This window comes from Balaenoptera musculus, chromosome 15, assembly GCF_009873245.2.
Source record: "Balaenoptera musculus isolate JJ_BM4_2016_0621 chromosome 15, mBalMus1.pri.v3, whole genome shotgun sequence".
NCBI classification, from domain to species: Eukaryota; Metazoa; Chordata; class Mammalia; order Artiodactyla; family Balaenopteridae; genus Balaenoptera; species Balaenoptera musculus.
Genome location: NC_045799.1, coordinates 35,567,528 through 35,588,918, shown reverse-complemented (window position 1 = coordinate 35,588,918; position 21,391 = coordinate 35,567,528). Strand labels below are relative to the sequence as shown.

The 21,391-nt window shown below is 37.7% G+C and overlaps 1 protein-coding gene across 3 annotated transcripts in view; it reads right to left on the bottom strand.

The window, feature by feature from the left end:
• The window catches only part of PLCB1 (phospholipase C beta 1), a 700,435-nt gene that overhangs the window by 272,967 nt on the left and 406,077 nt on the right, over window positions 1-21,391 (bottom strand). The gene's annotated exons all lie outside the window — the stretch shown is intronic.

Below are 21,391 nucleotides of genomic sequence, written 5' to 3'. Positions count from 1 at the left end.
CAAAAGGCTACCCTGGAAACCCCTAGCACTTTAGCTGGGTGAGAGGGCTACTCCTTTCCAGTGTTTTTAAGGAAAATTTCCAGGTCCATATCACATAATGGCCCCGAATACCAATAGTACATTCATTGTGAAAAACTAGATGTAGTCTGATCAATCCACTTTGCTGTACAGCAGAAACTAACACATTGTAAATCAACTATACTCCAATAAAAATTAAAAAAAATGAAAAGGTAAAAAGAAGAAGTGAATTAACTCTCAAGATAGTTCAAGCTAGGTAACTGAGGTCCAGAAAATCTAAAACAGGCTTCAGTATCCTTAAGTACTATAGATAAATAGTCATGTGTCACAGCCAATTGTGCACATCACTGGGAACATTCCCAGGAAATTCAGTAATATCTATTTATTAAATTTCATGTTATGATTATCAAGCAAGCAAAACAAAGCTAAAATATATTCTATGGAAGCTCCAACTGCTTAAAAGGTGTCCAATGGAAATGTTATGTTTATTTGGTGATATTTAAATAATGATCATGATCTCACTCATACGCACATGATTCCGAAGAAATGTTGTTTTTCACATTTCCAAGGATAAATCACACATCACTGCATCATTTCTCAGCCCTGTTTGACTTTGAAGCTGCTGGGATATCCATTGTCGTGTTTATTAGAAAAAAAGCAACTTTTTGATGAAGTATGCACTTGGTTCATAGACTGAGAAAACCAATGTAAGTTGGGGTGCTTTGTTCACATATTCACTTGATACATTAAATAGACATTCTTTATATTTAATGATGTCTCCATCTATTAATGAGGCACAAACTTCATTTCAAATGAATATAGCTCACAAGCAGACAGTGGCTACTGTAAGGCAGTCAAATATATTACGTAAAATTACAAACAGGTTGGGGGCTTAAAACTAACTTTAAAAATTAAAAAGGAATGATTTTAAAATATCTGTATCATACTTTAATTATATAATTGATAACAAATAAATAATGAGATGAAACTTTTGAGGCATTGAGGGTTCTTTTTAATATATAAGAATTAATTTTCCATCTTATGGAACAAACCCAAAGTTGGGATCCGGGTCTGGTGCAGTGGCTTCATTCACTAGAGACCCAAGCCCCTTGTAAATTTCTGCTCTATCATCCTTAGCAATGACTTCCAACTGCAAGGTTGCTTCCTGGTGCAAAATGGCAGTTGGAGCTTCAATCTTCACCTCTGTAGTATAAGGCATCAGGAAGCAGAAAGGGAGGGTGGATAAACTGCAAACCCCAGCCGTCTTTACTCTCTTGGAAAAAACCTTCCTTAAAATTCCACCTTAGGATTTTGCTTATATCACATTGCTCAGAAATTAGTCACATGACCAAACCTAGACTTTTAGCTGATTACAGTGCCACCGTGAATGTTACCGAAGGAGGAGAGAAAGAATACTGGTTGAGCAAATACACTGTATATTTGCTGTGTGCCCATTCAGACCCACTTTCCAGCCTTCCTCACCCACTTCTGGGCCCCAGGGGACAGACCTTAATGAAGTGTACCCACCAGCCTTCACCCTCCAGCTTCCCTTTGAGTTTGGACAATGAGAACTCCCACAGGAGACTGAAAGTTGGGAGGAAGGAAATGATGGGGTTTTTATTCCTCCTGCTCTATCTAAGGCCAGACCCCTTGTAGATGGAAACTAAATTATTTTTCAAATGAGACCTTTTAACTTGATTTGTTTTTTTCCCTCCATAAAGCTATTCTACTACCCCCACACCATTTTAAGAAAATCAATTACTTGCTTTCCAATTCTTAAGCAAAACTTTTCAATCCATTGTGTGAATGCAAGTCTTATTTGCCAATTCACAGAAGGGCTGTTCCAATTGGTAATTATTTACAAATTGGCTACTTTCTTGCCCTTTGATGAAACATAATATGTACACTCTTTTTTTTTTTTTTTTTGGCTCAGTCTCATAAGTCTACACTGTAAGCCACCAGGAAGGTGCAGTTTCATGCAAGTGGGAGAGGTAATGCCATTAATGGTCCACAGATTGGCCTCAATGATGTACTTTTCCTGGCTTAGAGTTTATTCTAGTTAGTAAAAATAGCGTACCACCCAAAATGTTACCAAAGGTAGTAATTTGAGATTAGCAGTATTCTAGAAATAACTTCATTTCAGGTTTTACTAATGTTAAGATTACCCCCATGTGAAGCCATGTTGCCTAACTGCTTAGACTTTCAGTTGGTTATATTTAAACTGGGGTTACACTTATTAAAAATGCCACCCATTTTTTTTGAAGAGCAATTTCCTGTCCATAGAGGAGTTGGTGTACTGTTTGGCAAAAATACTGCATACCATTCTGTTAGACTGGTTGGCTTCATAAAACTAGTGAGGCCAGAGAAAATGAGATTGCCCTGGCACGGTTTCTACTTAAATATGCAGCAAGAGGGAAAAATATTTCGATGAGCAGAGGATACTTAGTCTGCTTTCTGGCTCTTATTGAGACAAGTGCCTTTCCTTTCCCAAAGTCTCAGGCACACACTTGCTTTACCTGTTTTAGGTAAAGCACTGCTTCCTATAAAGCAGCTGCTCTCAAACGTGACCATACCTTTAGATCACTGAACAGCTTTTCAGATTCCTAGTCCCTGGATTGCACCCCAGCCCATGCACATCAAAATCTTGGAGTGGGGCTGGACATTAGAATTTTTAAGGCACCCAAGGTGATTCCAACCTACAGCCATGGTTGAGCACCACTGCTGTAAAGAGACAAGGCTCAAGATGTGAGTAGGATATGGGTCTTAATTTATGCTTCCTACGCAGGCAGCCTTTCCGTACTTAGTTATGATGGAGTGTGGTTAAACAGGCCAAGAGCGAACTGAGCAAAGACCTCTCCCTCCCCTCCATCTTTCTTCACCCAGGGGAAGATCTGCTAAAAGGAAAATGGAAAGCACACTTAAGCAGACTTTGTTTCATCTCATGTCAGGGAGAATTACTTGCTGCAAGAATATCAAACTGACCTAGCTCTATAATTTCAGGTGATGGGGTGAGGGGGGGCAGACTTATTAGTTCATATATGTTGATTGTAGTGAATGTTCTTAGTTTTATAGAAAAAATTCTATTAACTGTAGACTTGACTTTTTTTAAAGGATTTCTAATCAATTGCACTGATGATCTTGATGTCTATGTGGTTAGGGTATAAAGCAGATTTATTCTATAAACCACACTCTCTAATTGCATCTGTTAATGAAAGTTAATCCTTGTGCAAATTGAGGCGTTGAAGCAAATTTACTGGACACAAATGAGGAAAGGTAACGAGGACGGAAAAAAGTTAAAAAAAACTTTACTTTTATTCTTTTTTATTAGTTATCTATTTTATACATATTAGTATATATATGTCAATCCCAATCTCCCAATTCATCCCACCACCACCCACCCCGCTTTCCCCCCCTTGGTGTCCATACATTTGTTCTCTACATCTGTGTCTCTATTTCTGCCTTGCAAACCGGTTCATCTGTACCATTTTTCTAGATTCCACATATATGGGATAATAGATTTGTTTTTCTCTTTCTGACTTACTTCACTCTGTATGACAGTCTCTAGGTCCTTCCACGTCTCTACAAATGACCCAATTTCATTCCTTTTTATGGCTGAGTAATATTCCATTGTATTACTTTTTTCATAGAATTAAACCATAGCAGTTATTTCAATGTGACATCTAGACAGAATAGAAAGTGGTTTTGGACATCTACCTGAAATGTCAAACCCATTAGATTTCAAGTCTCCAATGCTTTTTGGGGCTTGGCATCCACTTGAACTAACTAAGAGAAGCGTTTTCAAGCTGCTCATGTCCCAACTGTCTTAGAAGCACAGACTAAGAATGAGGACCCTAGAATTACACATCATCCCTGTGCTCAAACTGCAAATCTTATTTACATGAGTCATAATCATATTATGTTCTAAGTTATAGATACCAAATTGTACAATGGGAAATGTAAATCTATTTCCATTCCTTTAGGCTAGAAGATATATCCACAAACTACAATAAGATGGTAAAGTATACACAGAAGGACATCTAAGCAAAAGATATATGAATAGGCAAGTAATTTCTACCAGTAGTGTTCAGCACTCTACCTGGAACCATCCTTGACAAATCCCAGGTCGTCTCTCCATGGCCATTTCCCCATCACCCGACCTCTTAGACAGGACTCTGTTCATGTCTTCCATAACTTGATTAATCAACACATTCACCTCTTGAACCATTTAACTCTACTGACCAAGAAGTTCTTTCTAGTGACAAATCCAAATTATCCTGCTGATATGAGAGTTTATTCTTATTGTCTTTCCTCAATGAACATGGAAAGATCATTCTGTGGCTTAAAGATTTTCTTGTAGAATTTCAAATTGCACATATATGATCTGGATAAAATATACACATATGGCCAAAGACTGGATGGGAAAAGTGTATGATTAGTTAGATTAGTTCTTTTTTGACCATGGTTTCTTTTATATTTTTGAGCATATTTAAGAGTTGATTTAAAGTCTTTGTCTAGTAAGTTCAATGTCTGTTCTTCCTCAGGAAGACTTTCAGTTAATTTCTTTTTCTTTTTCTTCCTGTGAATGAGCCATACTTTCTTGTTTCTTTGCATGCTTCATAATTCTTTGTTGAAAACTAGACACTTTGAATATTATTATGTGATGCCTCTTGAAATCTGATTCTTTCCCCTCCTCAGGGTTTGTTGTTGCTGCTTGCTATGGGTTGGGGTTGTTTCTTTGTTTAGTGAATTTTATAAACTATTTTTATTGTGGCAAAATATACATATCATAAAATTTCCCATTTTAACCATTTTTAAGTATACATAATAGTTCAGTGGCATTAAGTGAAGTCATATTGTGTTTTGCTGTCATCATTATCATCATCTCTAGAACTTTTTTATTTTCCCAAACTGAAACTCTGTACTCATTAAACAATAACTCCTCATTCTCCTTCCCACCAGCCCATGGAAACTGCCACTCTACTTTTTACCTCTATGAACTTGACTACTCTAGCCGCCTCATATAAGTGAAATCACACAAATTGTGTCTGGCTTATTTCACTTAGCATAATTATCCATGTTGTAGCATGTCAAAATTTCCTTCCTTTTTATGGTTGAATAATATTCCATTGTATTTACACATCACATTTTATTTATCCATTCATCCATCAGTGGATACTTGGGTTACTTCCACCTTTTGATTGGAACAAATATTTGCTGCTATAAACATGAGTGTACAAATATCTGTTCCAACCCCTGCTTTCAACACTTGAGATATATACCAGGAGTTGAATTGCTGGATCATATGGTAATTCTATGTTCACCTTTTCCATAAACTGCTATACTATTTTCTACAGTGACTGCAACATTTTACATTCTCACCAGCAATGTGCAAGTGTTTGCATTTCTCCACATCCTTACTAACACTTGTTATTTTCTGTTTCTGTTTGACAGAGTACTCATTCTTATGGGTGTGAAGTGGTACCTCATTGTGATTTTGATTAGTGATGTTGAAGATCTTTTTATGTGCTTATTGGCCACTTGTATATCTTCTTTGGAGAAATTTCTATTCAAGTCCTTTGAGACATTCTTTCAATGTTTACAGCTCTATCTTAGCTGTGACTTTCTGCTGGCATGGAGCCTAAAGATCAGTTGGAGGTGAAAGTTTTGGGGTCTCCTCGAATCTTTTCTCAGCATGCATCCTACTCTGGGCATCTGCATGGATTTTTAGATTCCTTGTTATATTGGGGTATTTTCAAAACAATTATTCCTCAAAGTAACTCTCTCTGCAGATTTGCCTCATAGGCTTTAGGCATGACTATTGTTTGCCCCAACTGTAATCTTTTGTCCCTGGTGGGAGCAGCTTGTTCATTTGCCTTTCAATGTTTTTGAAGAATACGCTCTGCAAAACTTATTTTCTGTCCTGAGAGAACCTCAAATTAAGCAAAAAAAAAAAAGGCAAACACCTTGTGTCATTCCTTCAGGGAACCCCCGGATATCAAAACAGACAAGCACAATTCCTTGATAACAAGATTCACTCTGTTCCTTCTAGAACCAGGAACCCATATTGAGAACATGGGCTGCCATCTACACCACCACCATGCTGAGGAGAGGTGTGTGACAAGGCTAAGGTAGAATGCCACAAAGCTCCCTTATAGTGTTTAAGTGGCCTTTTCATCGAGTCATCTTTTGCTCGTTCCTTTATTTTATTTATTTATTTTTAATATTTATTTATTTAGCTGTGTTGGGTCTTAGTTGCAGCACGTGGGATCTTTAGTTGTGGCATGTGGGGTCTAGTTTCCTGACCAGGGATCACACCCAGACCCCCTGCATGGGGAGCATGGAGTCTTAGCCACTGGACCACCAGGGAAGTCCCTGGCTTGGTTCCTTTAAACCTTTGGCTATTTTCCAGAGTTCTGATAGAGTTGATTATGACAGTTTTTTGCTAGTTTTATTGGTGTTCCTGTGGAGGGATGGACACTTGGAGTTCCCAATCTGCTATTTTTGCTGACTTGACCACCAAATGTCACACTCATAACCTGTATTTTTAATAAGGTTGAATGGGATTCAAAAGGCAGGTCAGCAAAGGTATGAGATTTGAAGTAAAAGAGGCAGTTCTGACACAATCTGGACACACATTCCCTCTCTCCTCTCCCTTCTCCCCACACTTATATCATATAATCCAGAAGCACCAACTCACAGACTAAAACCATCCACCACAACCTGGAACACGGCACCTCACTCAACGTAGGACCTTGGTTTGAGGTATTTGAGGTAGCTTTTATGATTTAAGTACTTCTGAAGACATACTTTCTCCCTCCTGGTTGGTCTGAAGACTTCTCTGGAAAAGTCATACATTTGCATTTTCTATAGATCTCTGGCTTTCTTTCAATTCTTAAGTATTTCTTTCAAATGTGACAAATAAAAAGCAAGTGGAAGCATTTTGCTTTAATGATAAGGTTGGGTCCAGTGTGTATGTCAGGGTAGAAATATGGCATGTGCTCTCATGGCAAATGTTACAGGAGCTATTTGGTTGTCAGGGCGTCATCAAAAGCATCAGAAAATTGCTTAAGTTGGAGGGGAATAGACTATAATTTCCATATCTGCCTCAATATCAGTTACTGACAACTTAAAAAATTCTTACCAATAAAGATAGATCCAATTTTCTCTATTCCATTAAAAAATAATAAATAAATATTATTTTCAGAAAGAATTTTTAAAATAATTTCTAGACCTGACTAAAATTACATGAAAGAGACAGTGAGTCATAGGAATGATTTTTAAATGAAGAGAAATTTAATAAGTGGCCATGAATGTCTGTTGATATGCTGGGCAGCCCATTGTTGCATGATCAAAGATCTGTCTGGTAATAACCAAACATCTAGGTTAATGTTGGGATTGAAAAATTCTTTGAATTAAAGATCTTGCTGCAATTTATGTCAGAGCGTTCTGCCTATGTTTTCCTCTAAGAGTTTTGTAGTATCCGGCCTTATATTTAGGTCTTTATTCCATTTTGAGTTTATTTTTGTGTACGGTGTTAGGGAGTGTTCTAATTTCATTCTTTTACATGTAGCTGTCCTGTTTTCCTAGCACCACTTAATGAAGAGACTGTCTTTTAATGAAAATAAAAATAAACAAATGGGACCTAATAAAGTTTTTTATTTATTGGGAATACATAAAGCTTTTTTATAGCAAAGGAAACCATAAACAAAATGAAAAGACAACTCTCAGAATGGGAGAAAACATTTGCAAATGAAGCAACCGACAAGGGATTAATCTCCAAAATATACAAACAGCTCATGCAGATCAATATCAAAAAACAAACAACCCAATCAAAAAATGGGCAGAAGATCTATATAGACATTTCTCCAAAGAAGACATAGAGATGGCTAAAAAGCTCATGAAAATATGCTCAACATCACTAATTATTAGAGAAATGCAAATCAAAACTACAATGAGGTATCACCTCACACCACCCAGAATGGGCATCATCAAAACATCTACAAACAATAAATGCTGGAGAGGGTGTGGAGAAAAGGGAACCTTCCTTATGATCCAGCAATCCCACTCCTGGGCATATATCTGGAGAAAACCATAATTCGAAAAGATACATGCACCCCCAGTGTTCATTGCAGCGCTATTTACAAAAGCCAGGACATGGAAGCAACCTAAATGTCCATCAACAGAGGAATGGATAAAGAAGATGTGGTACATATATACAATGGAATATTACTCAGCCATAAAAAAGAACAAAATAATGCCATTTGCAGCAACATGGATAGACCTAGAAATCATCATACTGAGTGAAATAAGTCAGACACAGAAAGATATATATCATATGATATTGCTTATATTTGGAGTCTATAAAAAGGGTACAAATGAACTTATCTACAAAACAGAAATAGAGCTACAGATGTAGAAAACAAACTTATGGTTATCAGTGGGAAAGGAGGGGGATAAATTGGAAGATTAGGATTGACTAATACACTCTACTATATACAAAATAGATAACTAATAAGGACCTACTGTATAGCAGAGGGCACTCTACTCTATACTCTGTAATGGCCTATATGGGAAAAGAATCTAAAAAAGAGTGGATGTATGTATATGTATAACTGATTCACTTTGCTGTACACCTGAAACTAACACAACATTGTAAATCAACTATACTCCAATAATTTTTTTTTTTTAAAAGAAAAAGAAAAGAAAAATTCTTTGGGTTAATGTGTCTGATCACTTGGGTGTCTGTTAGCTTCCCTCAACCTGACCCTGTGATCACATCCATCTCTTCTCTCTCAGTTTAATCATTTTGCTTTTCTCAAGTCCCAAAGAATTCTACATATTCATTAATATCAAACAATAGGACTAGAGAAAGACACAAGCAAAGGGAATTGTGGTACATTCCACACTGAAAATCTTTCTAATGTATGAAATGTCCTAGTGTATAGAAAATACTTGTCCAGCTACTTTGAAGAATATTAAAAATGTGGGAAAAAACTTTGCCAATGCAACTTGAGATGATCAATATGAGGCACTACCAAGAAGGAAAAAAAAAAAAAAGCAATCACAGGAGATTTTGCCATGAAACTGGTTAATTTTTTCTTTTCTTTCTTTCTTTTTTTTTTTTTAAGGCTTGGCACTTGAAGGGGGAAGTTTCAATAAATGGAACAGTACACATCCCAGTAATTTCACATGAATTAGATCCTGCCATATGCTGAATTTGAATTTGGCCTCCAAGCTAATGTAGAAAAAACAACACATAATATTGTCAAACAGGAACTCAGAAGCTGGGCAATCACTTTAGTTAATGTTAGCAGCCCTTTATTGAGGTGTCATTTACATACAGATAATGCACACGTTAAGCATACAGATCAGTGTAATTTGGCAGTTGTAGAGGACCATGTAAGTAATCATAACCCAGAGCAAGGTATAAAACATTTCATCTCTCCAGAAAACTCTCCTTGTGCTCTTTTCCAACCAACCGTCCTGCACTCCAGAGTCAATCATGCTATCACTATAGAGTATTTGCCTATCTCTGAACTTAATATAAATGAAATTGTGAAATATATTCTCTTTTGTATCTCTTCAACTCTACTGAAAAGTATATTTTTCAGATTCAATCATTTTATATCAGTAATTCATCCCTATTTATAGCTGGGTAGTATTCTGATATATGTACACTACAATTTGTTTATTCACTCACCAGGTGATGGACATTTGGGTTTTTTCCTTTTCGGGGTTACTTTGAATAAAGGTGCTATGAACATTCTTTTACAGATCAGTATGTGGATATATGTTTTATCTCTTTTGGGTAAATACCTAGGAGTGGAATTGCTGGGTCAAGGGTAGGTAGGTATATACTGAACTTTATTAGATACTGCCAAAAAGTTTTCCAAAGTGGTTGAACCATTTTACATCCCATTGCCTGAGAGTTCAGTTATTCTACATTCTTGTTAACACTTGATCTTGTTAGTTTTTATTTTTATTTTTTTAAATTTAGCCATTTTAATGAGTATGTAGTTGTAGAATAGCTTTTTTGGGTTAGTAAATGATTTTATTAAGGCTCCTATTTTTCTCTAGCTTCATTTGCTTGAGTTTTTGTTTTTTAAAACATTTCCACACTCCAAATGTTATCAACAATTGCAGACAAGAATAAATGATTAGAAAAAAACCCCCAAAACCAACACTTTACTGTGTATGTGTACAAATGTCAGAAACAGGCACATGGGAGAAAAGTATACTTATATATGTATAAGAATGTGGTGTTTTGTTTTGTTTTTTTTTTTTGGCTGCACTGATCCTAGTTCCCTGACCAGGGATTGAACCCACGTCCCCCTCAGTGAGAGCGCAGAGTCTTAACCACTGGACCAACAGGGAAGACCTTTTTTTTCTTTTCTTTTCTTTTTTTTTTTTTTAATAAAGAGACTTCAAGGGCTGAGAAGTTCATGGATCTTAAAACAAGATTTCTAGGCATCAAATTCTTGCTTTATTTCAAGAAGTTATTCCACCTTGAACTTGGAGTTGTGTTGACATCATTTATTGACATTCGTTAACTGAAATTTTTGGCATTCCACTAAAACTTCAGCAGCAAATCTAAATAATGAGAAGCTGTATCTAAATCCTGCCTTACAACAACAAAAACCAAAAGGAACCCTGAAATTGCCTTTTTCACACTTGTAAAGAGTGTGTCTTTTGAATTTCGTGATTACTGTGTGTGTCATGAGAAACTATAAAATGCATACAGGTTATAAAATAACCCTAGTCCTGATATCTGATTTATCTGTGGCCCAGACTTGGGCATTTGTAACAAAACTCAGCTTCTGAAGCTTCAGCCCCACTCCGCAAAAGGCAGTTATGGATGAAAATCGGACTGTTTTCTGGGGTTATCACATCTATGAGGGTGCATCTCAGGAATAGCTGTCCTTTGGACACATGCTCCTTGCTTGCCAACCCAAGATTATTCTGAATTCTTAATAACTCCCCAAGGTGATTAACACATAATCACTATGAAATCAGCGTGAAAATGCTTTTCCAGCTATAAAACTTACAACCTGGATGGGGATCTGGGAATGTAGGACCAGATGTTAAATGTCTGCTACCTGGGGGTGGTGATGTGGGTAGTGGCTCTGGCATCTGTCTCTGGGCCTGGAATTTAATCCACCATACATATCTGGTCAAAGAGCAAATATTCACTATGGAATTGTGTGTGTGTGCTTTGGGGGTGGGGGTGGAGAGGCTTGGTCTTACATTTCTTTCCTAATGAACTTTTTCAATCTAGAAAAAAAAAACAGAGGCAGAAATGTAAGCATAATCCCAGGAAAGTCCAATCCATGGTATTCTAGTAGGCATCCTGTTGTTAGTAAGGGCAGCTGAAATTGAAATGCTGACAAGATTTCCTAGAAGTGTATCAGGTATTGATTGTTCTCTCCATCCTTCCTTCTCCTGTCTCTCTCCTCTATCCACATCCCTACAAACCTAGCACGTATCAGTGGGACACCAAGGGCCAAAGGATGTCTATTCAGAGAAGTAATAAAGACTGAGTTAGGGGAATAGAACTTCAAGGTCTTCTCTACACAGTAATCAAAGGAAGAAATTTACTTTAAATCGGGTCAGGCAGGTGCCAAATTAACTACAAATAATATTAAAATGTGTGTGTTTTTTTTTGTAGTTTTGGTTATAGCCAACCTAAAGGTAAAATTCCTACCCTTCAGTTATACTAAACTAAAAACCCCTAATTTAGCAAGAGAGGAATTTATGAGTGATTTGTGGTGAAATGGAGCCACTAATATTTTATGATATTACACTTAATTCAAGTTATTCCTGTTGATCAGTTGAGAGAACCTTGGGAACAGAGGACAGTTAGCCCCAGACCTTATTTAATGCAAAGTGTTAATGTCTGTTCCTTGTCTACCCCACTTGTCATTCTTTGTTATGGAATCCAAATTGGTGTATCTTTTAATCTGCTTCTGGTAAAAATTTCATCATTCAGAGAGAGAGAGAGTGAGAAAGAGAAAGAGAGAGAGAAAAAGAGAGAGAGAATATGAGTGAGCTGTTAGCTGGGATTCTCCCTCTTAACTGCATGGAGTTGTTCTCTTAATTCATTATATGTGGTGAATTTCATGTAAGGTGCACAAGAAACCATAGAGAAAACTTAAAAGCAAAGCACTGGTTTAAAGTTTGACTCTAAGAATATACTGAAGGCACTGTGATGGCCCAGAGAATGAAAGGAGGTTTGAGGTATGTATGAGCTAGGGCTTATTTTAGTAATCAGAATCAAATGTTATGTGTAACTGAATCACTTTGCTATATGCAGAAATTAACACAACACTGTAAATCAATTATACTTCAGTAAAATAAATTTAAAAAAATCAAATGTCCCTTTGCCATCTGGACTTTCCAATGGGTCGTGAACTGATCCTAAACTGCTTTTAATTACTAATTGGCTAAAAAAAATGAGAATACATAAAAGCAAGCACTGGCAACCTGGGCCTAGACATTCTTCTTCAATTTCACTTTATTTCAAATATAAGATAAGAGTAGCTAAAGGAAGGGTCTCATTTTTATGTGCTTTATTTACCTCCTCATACCCCTTTTAATTTCTTTTGATCTTCAGGAATTATGTCTTCCTTTTCCTCTCTGCATCACTGAAAACCATTTGCTGAGAAGTGATAAAGTACTTCATTTTCTTGGAATTTAGTATTTTGCCAGTGGTTAAGTCTTCCTGATCAACATTCAAAGCACAGCAAAACACTTTAACTTATTCTACGAATATTTATGAGAACCCACCTGTGCCAGACATTGAATTAGATGTTGAACATATAAAGTTAAGCAATGCCAGATATAACCACTGTTCTCATGGAATTTACAGTCTAGAGGTAGAGATTGTGGACACAAATAAATATAAACTTACAAATGGAAATAAAGGCTCTGAAGTACAAAGAGTCAGTCCTATTGAATATGTACATATAAAGATGGATAGATAGATGATAAATAGATAGATACATACATAGATTGACAGATAAAGATTGATCCTGGAAGTGGGGGTGTGGGGTAGTTAGGAAGACTTTTTGAGGAAGTGGCATTTGAGATACAAAGACAAAGGAAAAGAATTAGCCAAGAGCAGAGGTGGGAGAGAAGAAGCAGTTTTGATAGAGGCGGTCTCTTCCTCCCAGAGAAGAGGATAATAGTAACAAATGGTCTGGAGAAGTGGGGCTAGAACACACAGAGCCTTGAAGGTCATGACAAGGATTTTGGTCTTGGTACTCAGAGCAATGAAAGCTATTGAAGGGGTTTCAACCTGGGGCTCACTTGATGTACTCGTTAATCCAAAAATATCACTTTCACTATAGTGCGGAAAAAATGCTGGAGAGGAGCACAAGTGAATGGTGGGGAGACCAGTTAGGAAGCCACTGTGAAACATCAACTGACTGAGAGGGGCAGTTGGAAAAGAGAAAAATGAATACATCTAGGACTTACTAGGATGGATTCCAGAAGTAACACTTCAGAACCCTGAATGGTTTGGAAATGGGTTGGAAGGACAAAGTATAAAGGATGACTTTTAAATTCTCAGCCTGCAAAACTGGATGGAAGCAGGTGACACCACTTAAACCAAGGAGGCAGTGCTTTTATAATGCATTTGACATGTGTCCCCATGCAGGAATAATTTCCTTAGAATCAACCTTAGGTTTTATAAGGAATAACTGTCTGGTCCAAATCTGTGATGGACAATTAGATCCCTTTTTGATAATATCCATATTCAAAGGTACTGTAATTGTTTATTTAAAAAAAAATGATCCTGGAGTCAGCCGTAGGGCTTCAGTGAACAGAAAAGTAAGAGTAGACAGAATGAGCACAGAAAACAAATTGCTTGATGCTTAGTAGCCTGAAGAAACAATGAGCTGGCTTTATTACAAGTTTGGGGAAATGAGAAAGTTCTGTGAAGTGACAGCCTGCCGCTTCAGAGAAGAACTGAAGTTATTATTTTAGAAATGTATGCATTTGTTTTACCAGTGGGCCATTTCACCAGTAACTGTTAATTAATGCTAACCCTTGATTTCCAACCAGGAGCTGCAATTATATACCTTCAGATACATATAGCAAAATAGGCTATCTGGAAACAGCGGAGTAGAGATAAGGCAAAGCCATTGCCAGCAGATAATATTCAGAAAAGCACAGCTGAATTCAAAAGAAGGACTCATTTGCTGTGGCATAAAAAACTCTTATTTGCAAAATAGAAATGTGATTTTTGTTAGGAAGCTTTATGATACTAGTCATTTCCTACACGCACACAACTTGAATAAGAAGCCAGAACACAACAATGGTAACGATGTTTATTAGAATATCATCAACTTCTAATTTCAGCCACAGACCTGAGATTCATCACCCATGTTCTGAATATACTTATTTTTGTAGCAAGGTCTGTTTAGGGGGTGACTGACCTTTGATACACAGGTTGCGTTACATTACCTTCCCCCCAGATGTTTAGTGTATTTGGATTTGCATGTAGAATCAGAGTGGCATTCTTGGCGATATAAGAATGTTCTGAATCACAGTGTACTCTCAAAACACAGTTTAGGAACTAATTTGTATGTATCATATGTTAGCAAAATACTACTGAGAAATTCACTGGAATGATTCTTTGATATACATTAGAAATTATCGCTGGACCAGGAAATCATCTCTATGTTCTAGAGTTTATAAGACTATGCAGATGTATTGAATATATTTTATAGCGCTCTGTACTGTGTCAGGGAAGGGAAAAATGCATTTTCTCAATAAAGCCACTATGTAGATTCCACATCCAGCTGTCTGCTAGATTTTTTGCAGTGGTGATATACAAAGAACACAATATTTAGATTTCTTTTTGAATGATGATTTTGCCACCTTAGGCAGGTTACTGTACCTCTTGAGCTTAAATCCCTCTATCTGTAAAATGGTATGACCTTACTCTTCTCGCAAAGCCATCTGGAAGATTAAATAGGATAATAATGTATATGTGTACAGTATAAAAGAAATACCCAATAATCTTAGCTGTCCCACTTGCACCACTAACTCAGCATGTCTTAAAAATAAATATACTATCTTTCACCCAATGCACTCTTCCAAGGATTTTCTGGCTGGAAATCTGAGCGTCTTCTTTGATACTCCTGATTGACCTCCCACACCAAGAAGTTTTAAAATCCAGCCAAATTTTTAATACCAATGTTACTTGTATTTGTGCTTATGAGACAGGAAGGAAGCAGGCAGAGCACAACCATTAAAAGAATGACACAACCATTAAGAAAAACAGGATGTCACCAAAAGCAGTTAGAACCTACTAGGCCCAAGATGGCAGAAGATTTGACTTTCAGTAGACCTTCGCCTCACTACACACTCATTGTAATACATTAGCATCTAAATGACACACCCACTGGTGCCATGATAGTTCCGAGGCCTACCATAAGAGGCCAAAAAAGTGGACGGTGGCCCAATTCCTAGAAATCCCCACCCCTTCTCCAAGATAGTTAGAACATTCCTCCTACTCATTAGCCTATGAAATTACCCAGCCCATAAAAACTAACTACGGACACCTCGGGGCTGCTCTCCCCTTCTGAGACGGTCCCCACTCTATCTATGGAGTGTGTATCTCCCTGAATAAACCTGCTTTCACTTTACTATGGCTCGCCCTTGAATCCTTTCCTGCGCAAAGCCAAGGACCCTCACTTGGCGGCCCATCCCAGGGTCTCACCTGAGACCTGGAACATGACCCTCCTCTTGCATCCCATTTTCCTGCAACACTTACCTTCCTATCTCTACCTACTATACTAGTTCAAAACCTCATTTTCTCTCCACTTGATCTTTTCATTTGTTTTCTAATTGGCCTCCCTAGCAGTGGTCTCTCCCAACATGAGTGTACACAGAGCAAAGTTGCCAAATTCATTTTCCGTTGGCACACTTCAAGTCATACTACTGCTCAGAAACCTCCAGTTGTTTCTCATTTCCAGCCAAGAAAGCCTGGCACATAAAGCCTTCCATGGTCCTGTCCTCAATTCCCCTTCTTCAGCCTAACCTCCCACACTAATGCCCTGAACATAAACTCTTCCCCAGCCAAACCAGCCATCATATCATTCCAAAAATGCCTTGTATTTTCCCAATTCTACGACTTGGCTCAATCTATTCATCCAACTGGGATGCCTTTCTTGTTCTCAGGGGATTCCTACTCACTCCTCAATGCTCACTTCAGATACCACCTCTCTCATGAAGGCTTCCAAGAGACAAGTGTTTACCCCCTTATCCAACTCCATTGCACTAAATTTTTTCTGATAATATTTTCCACATATGGTTTTGCACTCAAGTTACTTTTAGACATATATGATCGATCCTTCCAGATGACAATGAATCTGTGTTTTATTTATCCTTCTCCTTGACTGTGTTTTCTTCATCTTTGTATATACTTCCAGGCCTTGCTCATGCCAGATGTTCAAAAAATGTCATTGGATACATGAATGTAAATGTCTATATCAAATCTATTTTGTGACTTTCAAATTTGTTCCATGTGCCCTTTCTTTACAAAACACATTTTTGCTTTTCACCATTTTGTCTTTTATTGAGAAGAATCTACCTAAAATATGTATTAGAAGTGTGGAGGCTGGACCTATTTTGGAAACACTTCAGCACAGAATTTTGCATGAACATCAGTAAAAGCTGACCAGGCCTTGAAATTTTGTCAGTGTCACTAGTGCCTAATATTTGGAGTCACTTCCAGCTTCTTGGTCTCATTGACATGAATGTAAGCAGAGAAGGAAATTTTAGCAATCACTTACATGTATATGGTTACTTCGAACTTTCAAAGCACTTTGAAAGCTCTTATGCTGCACTTGACCCTTAAAGAGCAAAGTGGGAACAGGTGCTCTGATCACTACTTGAGAGAGAAGAAAACTGCCTTCCCAAGGAGAAGAAGTGACTTAGCCAAGGTCACAAAGCTGGGAAGTAATAGAAGTGGAAGCAGAAATAGAATCTGTCTTCTAGATGCTGACCAGGTGTTTCTTCATTTCAGTAACTCGTTGGATTCTCTATTCTTTTATTCTGCCAACTCCCAAGCTTTTTGGGGTCCTGGAATGATTGTTTGAAGTGCACAATCTTGTACATGCCACACATCCCGTTTCCCCCAGGTTTGGAGAGAAGTGTGGCTTCAACTGTGACATTTTGCAAAAGCTTTTATCTCACTGCTACTTTATTTTATGTTATGTTATGTTCTGTTATGTTATGATGTTATGTCATGTCATGTCATGTCCTGGTTAGGATGTGCCTAACATTTTTTTCTTTTTAACTTTTTGGGATAATTTCCCTATAATAGAATGCATTCATTTTAACTGCACCATTAGATGGGTTTTGACAATCCATATGTATTCCCACCACAGTCAAGATATAGACTATTTCTATCACCCTTTGTAGCCCATCCCCCATTTCCAGGCCACCAGTGATCTGCTCTCTGTCTGCCTAACATTTAAAGCTGTGCTTTGTGTTCACAACTGTAGTGCAGGTCAATTAATTTTGAGTCTCAGTTTCCTGATCTGTACACAGGACACTGAATATCACCTCGAAGGGCCTTTTTGGCTTGAAGCATATTATTCTATGAAGTATGTGAGAACAATAACTCCCTAGAATCTGAAGAATAATTTTCCAACCAAATCAGAAAGAAAGGCAATTTTGCAAATGTCATTGAAGCTCTTCTATTTTCTTAAGTGTTGTTCTTTCCCCTTCTCTCCACCATTTCTGGTCAAGAGCTTCCAGCATGTGATTTCAGAACAGGTGTCTGCTGAAGATTATAAAAAGAAAAAGGGCCCAGACCATATTCACAGCTACAAGGATTCTTAGGCAAATCCACATAATACCCAGTGAGACATTTGACAAGAGTGAGCCATTAATGTGGAGAATGTGGGGAGGACACATTTATTGCTTAAAATGATCAAAAGTGGCTGCCAGTTTCACCAGCTCATTCCCACTATTCCCACTGACCCTTGCTTTTGTGTTTCACTTCCTGGGGTTTAAGAAATATGCCCTTTCTGTTTAGGCAAAGATTAGGTGAGTGCCTGAGGCACCAGTGGGTTCCACATGGCCAAGTTCATGTCTATGAAAGAACAGGTCATGAAAACACAGAAGCCTGGGGACCATTCACTTCTGGACTGTTGACCTGGCCATTGATACCTGCATTCGTCATGGCGGAAAAAAGAGGAAGGGCGACGGTCTGAGGCCACTATATGAGTTAAGTAAATGAGTGCCTGCATTGACAGAGCATCTTGGGTGCAGCGCTCCTGCTATAGAACGTGCTTGCAGCCTATTCAAAATTCTACCTCCGATTGGGAGGAAAATTACTCACAGCTAGGTAATGAAGTCGCATCTCTGTTCTGCAGCTAGCCAAAGCCACCTCATTCCTCTTTATCAATCTAAATTGTACTGCTATTTCAAAATCTTATGCAAATATAAAGGGAGGGAAGTTTGAAGGGAAAATTACATCTCAGAACTCTTTGTGGCTTCTGGATTTGAGACATTGCTTGAAGGTCAGTGTGGATTCAGTACTGGATTATTAAACCATTACATGAGGCATGGAGCAAATTATGTCTTTTACTCAGTTAATTCTCAAAAAAAATGAATATAAATTATTCAAAATAAAAGTAAATTATGGACCCTGTCCTGAACTCTCATCAGTCAGTCTACATGTCCCCATTTCATCATCTTTCTTTCTTTACTTGGATTTGTTGGTTAATTATTCAAACGTCACAGTCATTTACAGCAACTTTTGTTTGTTTGTTTGTTTATAAAATGAGGAGAATCAACAGTGCCAGACATAGAGCACGTCTGTGTGTCCAGAAGGAGAATGGAGCTTAGCAAGCCCTGTCATTGCCATCTCTCCTTTGCAATTTATCTCAAGTCTTCCCTCCTACCATGTTACTCTTCTGCAAAGGCTCTCTTCTGCCTGCAGAAGAAAGTCTAAACATCTTGGAAGGACCTTCAAAACCTCCCTCAGAGTTTGAAGGGGGTTAGTGGTTTCCGAGCAGTCACATCACTACTAAACGGTGGAGCCCACATTTTAGAACCAACCCTCATGGGGCTGGTTCCAAAGCCTTAACTCCTAATTTCTACTCATACATCTTCTCATACAATCTATTCTTAAGCCAGAAGTGCTTAACTGAGGTAAGAACCTCATTACTTAAAATAGAAGAGACAGAATGAAAACAGTGATGGTGTCTTTTCCTTTTCTACTTGAACGCAGGATCTGTATGCTTTTTCTATCCATGAGTTTGTGTGTACGACACACGTGCACTGTCCAAAGCCAGGCAGTCATAATAATAATAACATGCTTCATTGCATGAGCAGTAGGAGAATTATTTTAAAAAATAAATATAGGGAATCAGGCCTCTAAATCATTGGCTTAGAACAGCCCTGGAAAAAGGTGTTATTTTCATGAGTCAAAAACAAGTCCTAACTTCAACAGATCAATTGTAGGTGTAACAATGCTGCCTTTATTCGCTGTCTGTCAACAATGTGGAGAAGGTGGGAATAATTCTAATCATTAATTATATCTGGCACAACCTCCATCCTGCTTTTCATCAACGGGGGTCTATGACGAGGTGTGCGCCAGTGGTTTGGAAACATTTTAAAGGAAAACTAAGACTTGTGGTGTCATTGAGACTTGTGGGGTAATTTGAGAGACGAGAGGGAGGAGTTGTCTGGCGGCTCCAAATGAATCGGAAAGGTTTGTGTGAAAGGAGCCATTTAGCCCAACAGGTACAAGGGACAGGCTTTCTGAGATACAATGTGCTTCTGATTGCTGGCTGACAAGTTATTTTCTTTTCTGTCTTCTAAAATATGCAAGACTTTTTCCATGTTTTGATTTACAACTGGGTTAGGTTTCAACAACCTGTGGGCTTCTGCAAACTGCGGAGTGTGTTCCCAGTGAGAGAACATGTTTTGACAGAAGCTTCACCACGTCAAGAAAGCTAGAGAAATGGGAAATCTCACCCTGCTCTCTAGATGAAACGGTTATTGACAAAGCAAGAGAATATCAAGTAATCGCTCATTCATCAGGCACCAAAGCTAAATAAGGACTTCGGTGTAAATGAATTTTCCAGATGAATGAAAAAAAAACTTTAAACCATTTTTTTTTCTTTGAGTAGAGTATAAAGAGCATCATTTAACATTTTTTCAATAAACTGATATGATTCTTATGAGCATCCATGAGTATGCTGTCCTAGGTGGCAAATATACTGAATCATTTCTTTCAGTATCAATTATTAATTGATTACTTCTTTTGTCAAGTCACTGGGGTAATGTTGGAGGTTCACTGGGGAGTAAGACTGACATAACCTCAACCCTACGAGGGCTGCTAAGATATGGAAGACCATTTGGTCAAATCTCGGTCTGCTAAGCTTGTTATCTTCTTATCTCTGTGTATTTCCACTGGTGTTTGTGTTTTAAAAATGTCACTCATTTAAAAAACAGAAAAAGAAAAAAGGACAAGCAGAAAGAAAGAGAGAAAGAGGGAAAGGAAGAGATAAGGGGAGGAAAGAAAGAAGGAAGGAAAGAATGACCATTGTGAGTGCCTATTCTGTGTCAAGTATAATCTCAGGCATTGGGGATACGACAGCAAACAAGACAGGTGAGGCCTGCCCTCACCTGAGAGACTGTAACTTATCTTTAATTCTATAACCTCAGCATCAGCATTGCACCTAGAATAGTTAATAAATATGTATTCATTGGGTGCCTGATTTGGTCGTTGAATAAATGAACAGGAACAGGTATGTTTCAGGTTGGGAAAACATATTATACAAGTTCATTTGAAAATGCATCCAAAATCAGAGACATATGATTTAAAATTATTTTCCCGGGAGTATTTTTTTAGAGTCTTCATGACATCAAGCCTAGCACTCTCATAAGTGGTTCCTTTTGCCATATAAATTACTGAAGAAATTGTTCTCTATTCATTTTAAATGGCATTTCTGCTCCAGCTGTGAGAATTAAGAGTATGGTGAAAATATTTGATGACTTTTTTTAGGGCGAGGTGGTTAAGAAGTTATCCATCAAATAAAATGGGGAATGGAAAGTATAAGGTATTTTAAATTTATTCTCTTATAGTCACAGATTTGAGGCATTGTACTTTGATATCAAGAAATAGGATTGCTGGAGATCTTTGACGAAAATGTCAGATGTAGCATGAAATGTGGGACAAAGAAAGGAAAATAATGCTAAATGCTGATTAATTCGTGGCATGCTTCTAATAAGTGGACTGAGTCTGTCCTTCTGTGTTGATACTTGCAAATTGTCTCTTTATTTCATCAAATGTGTACATATTATAATTATCTTGACTATTTGCTCATTAATTGCAAGTAAGACTAAC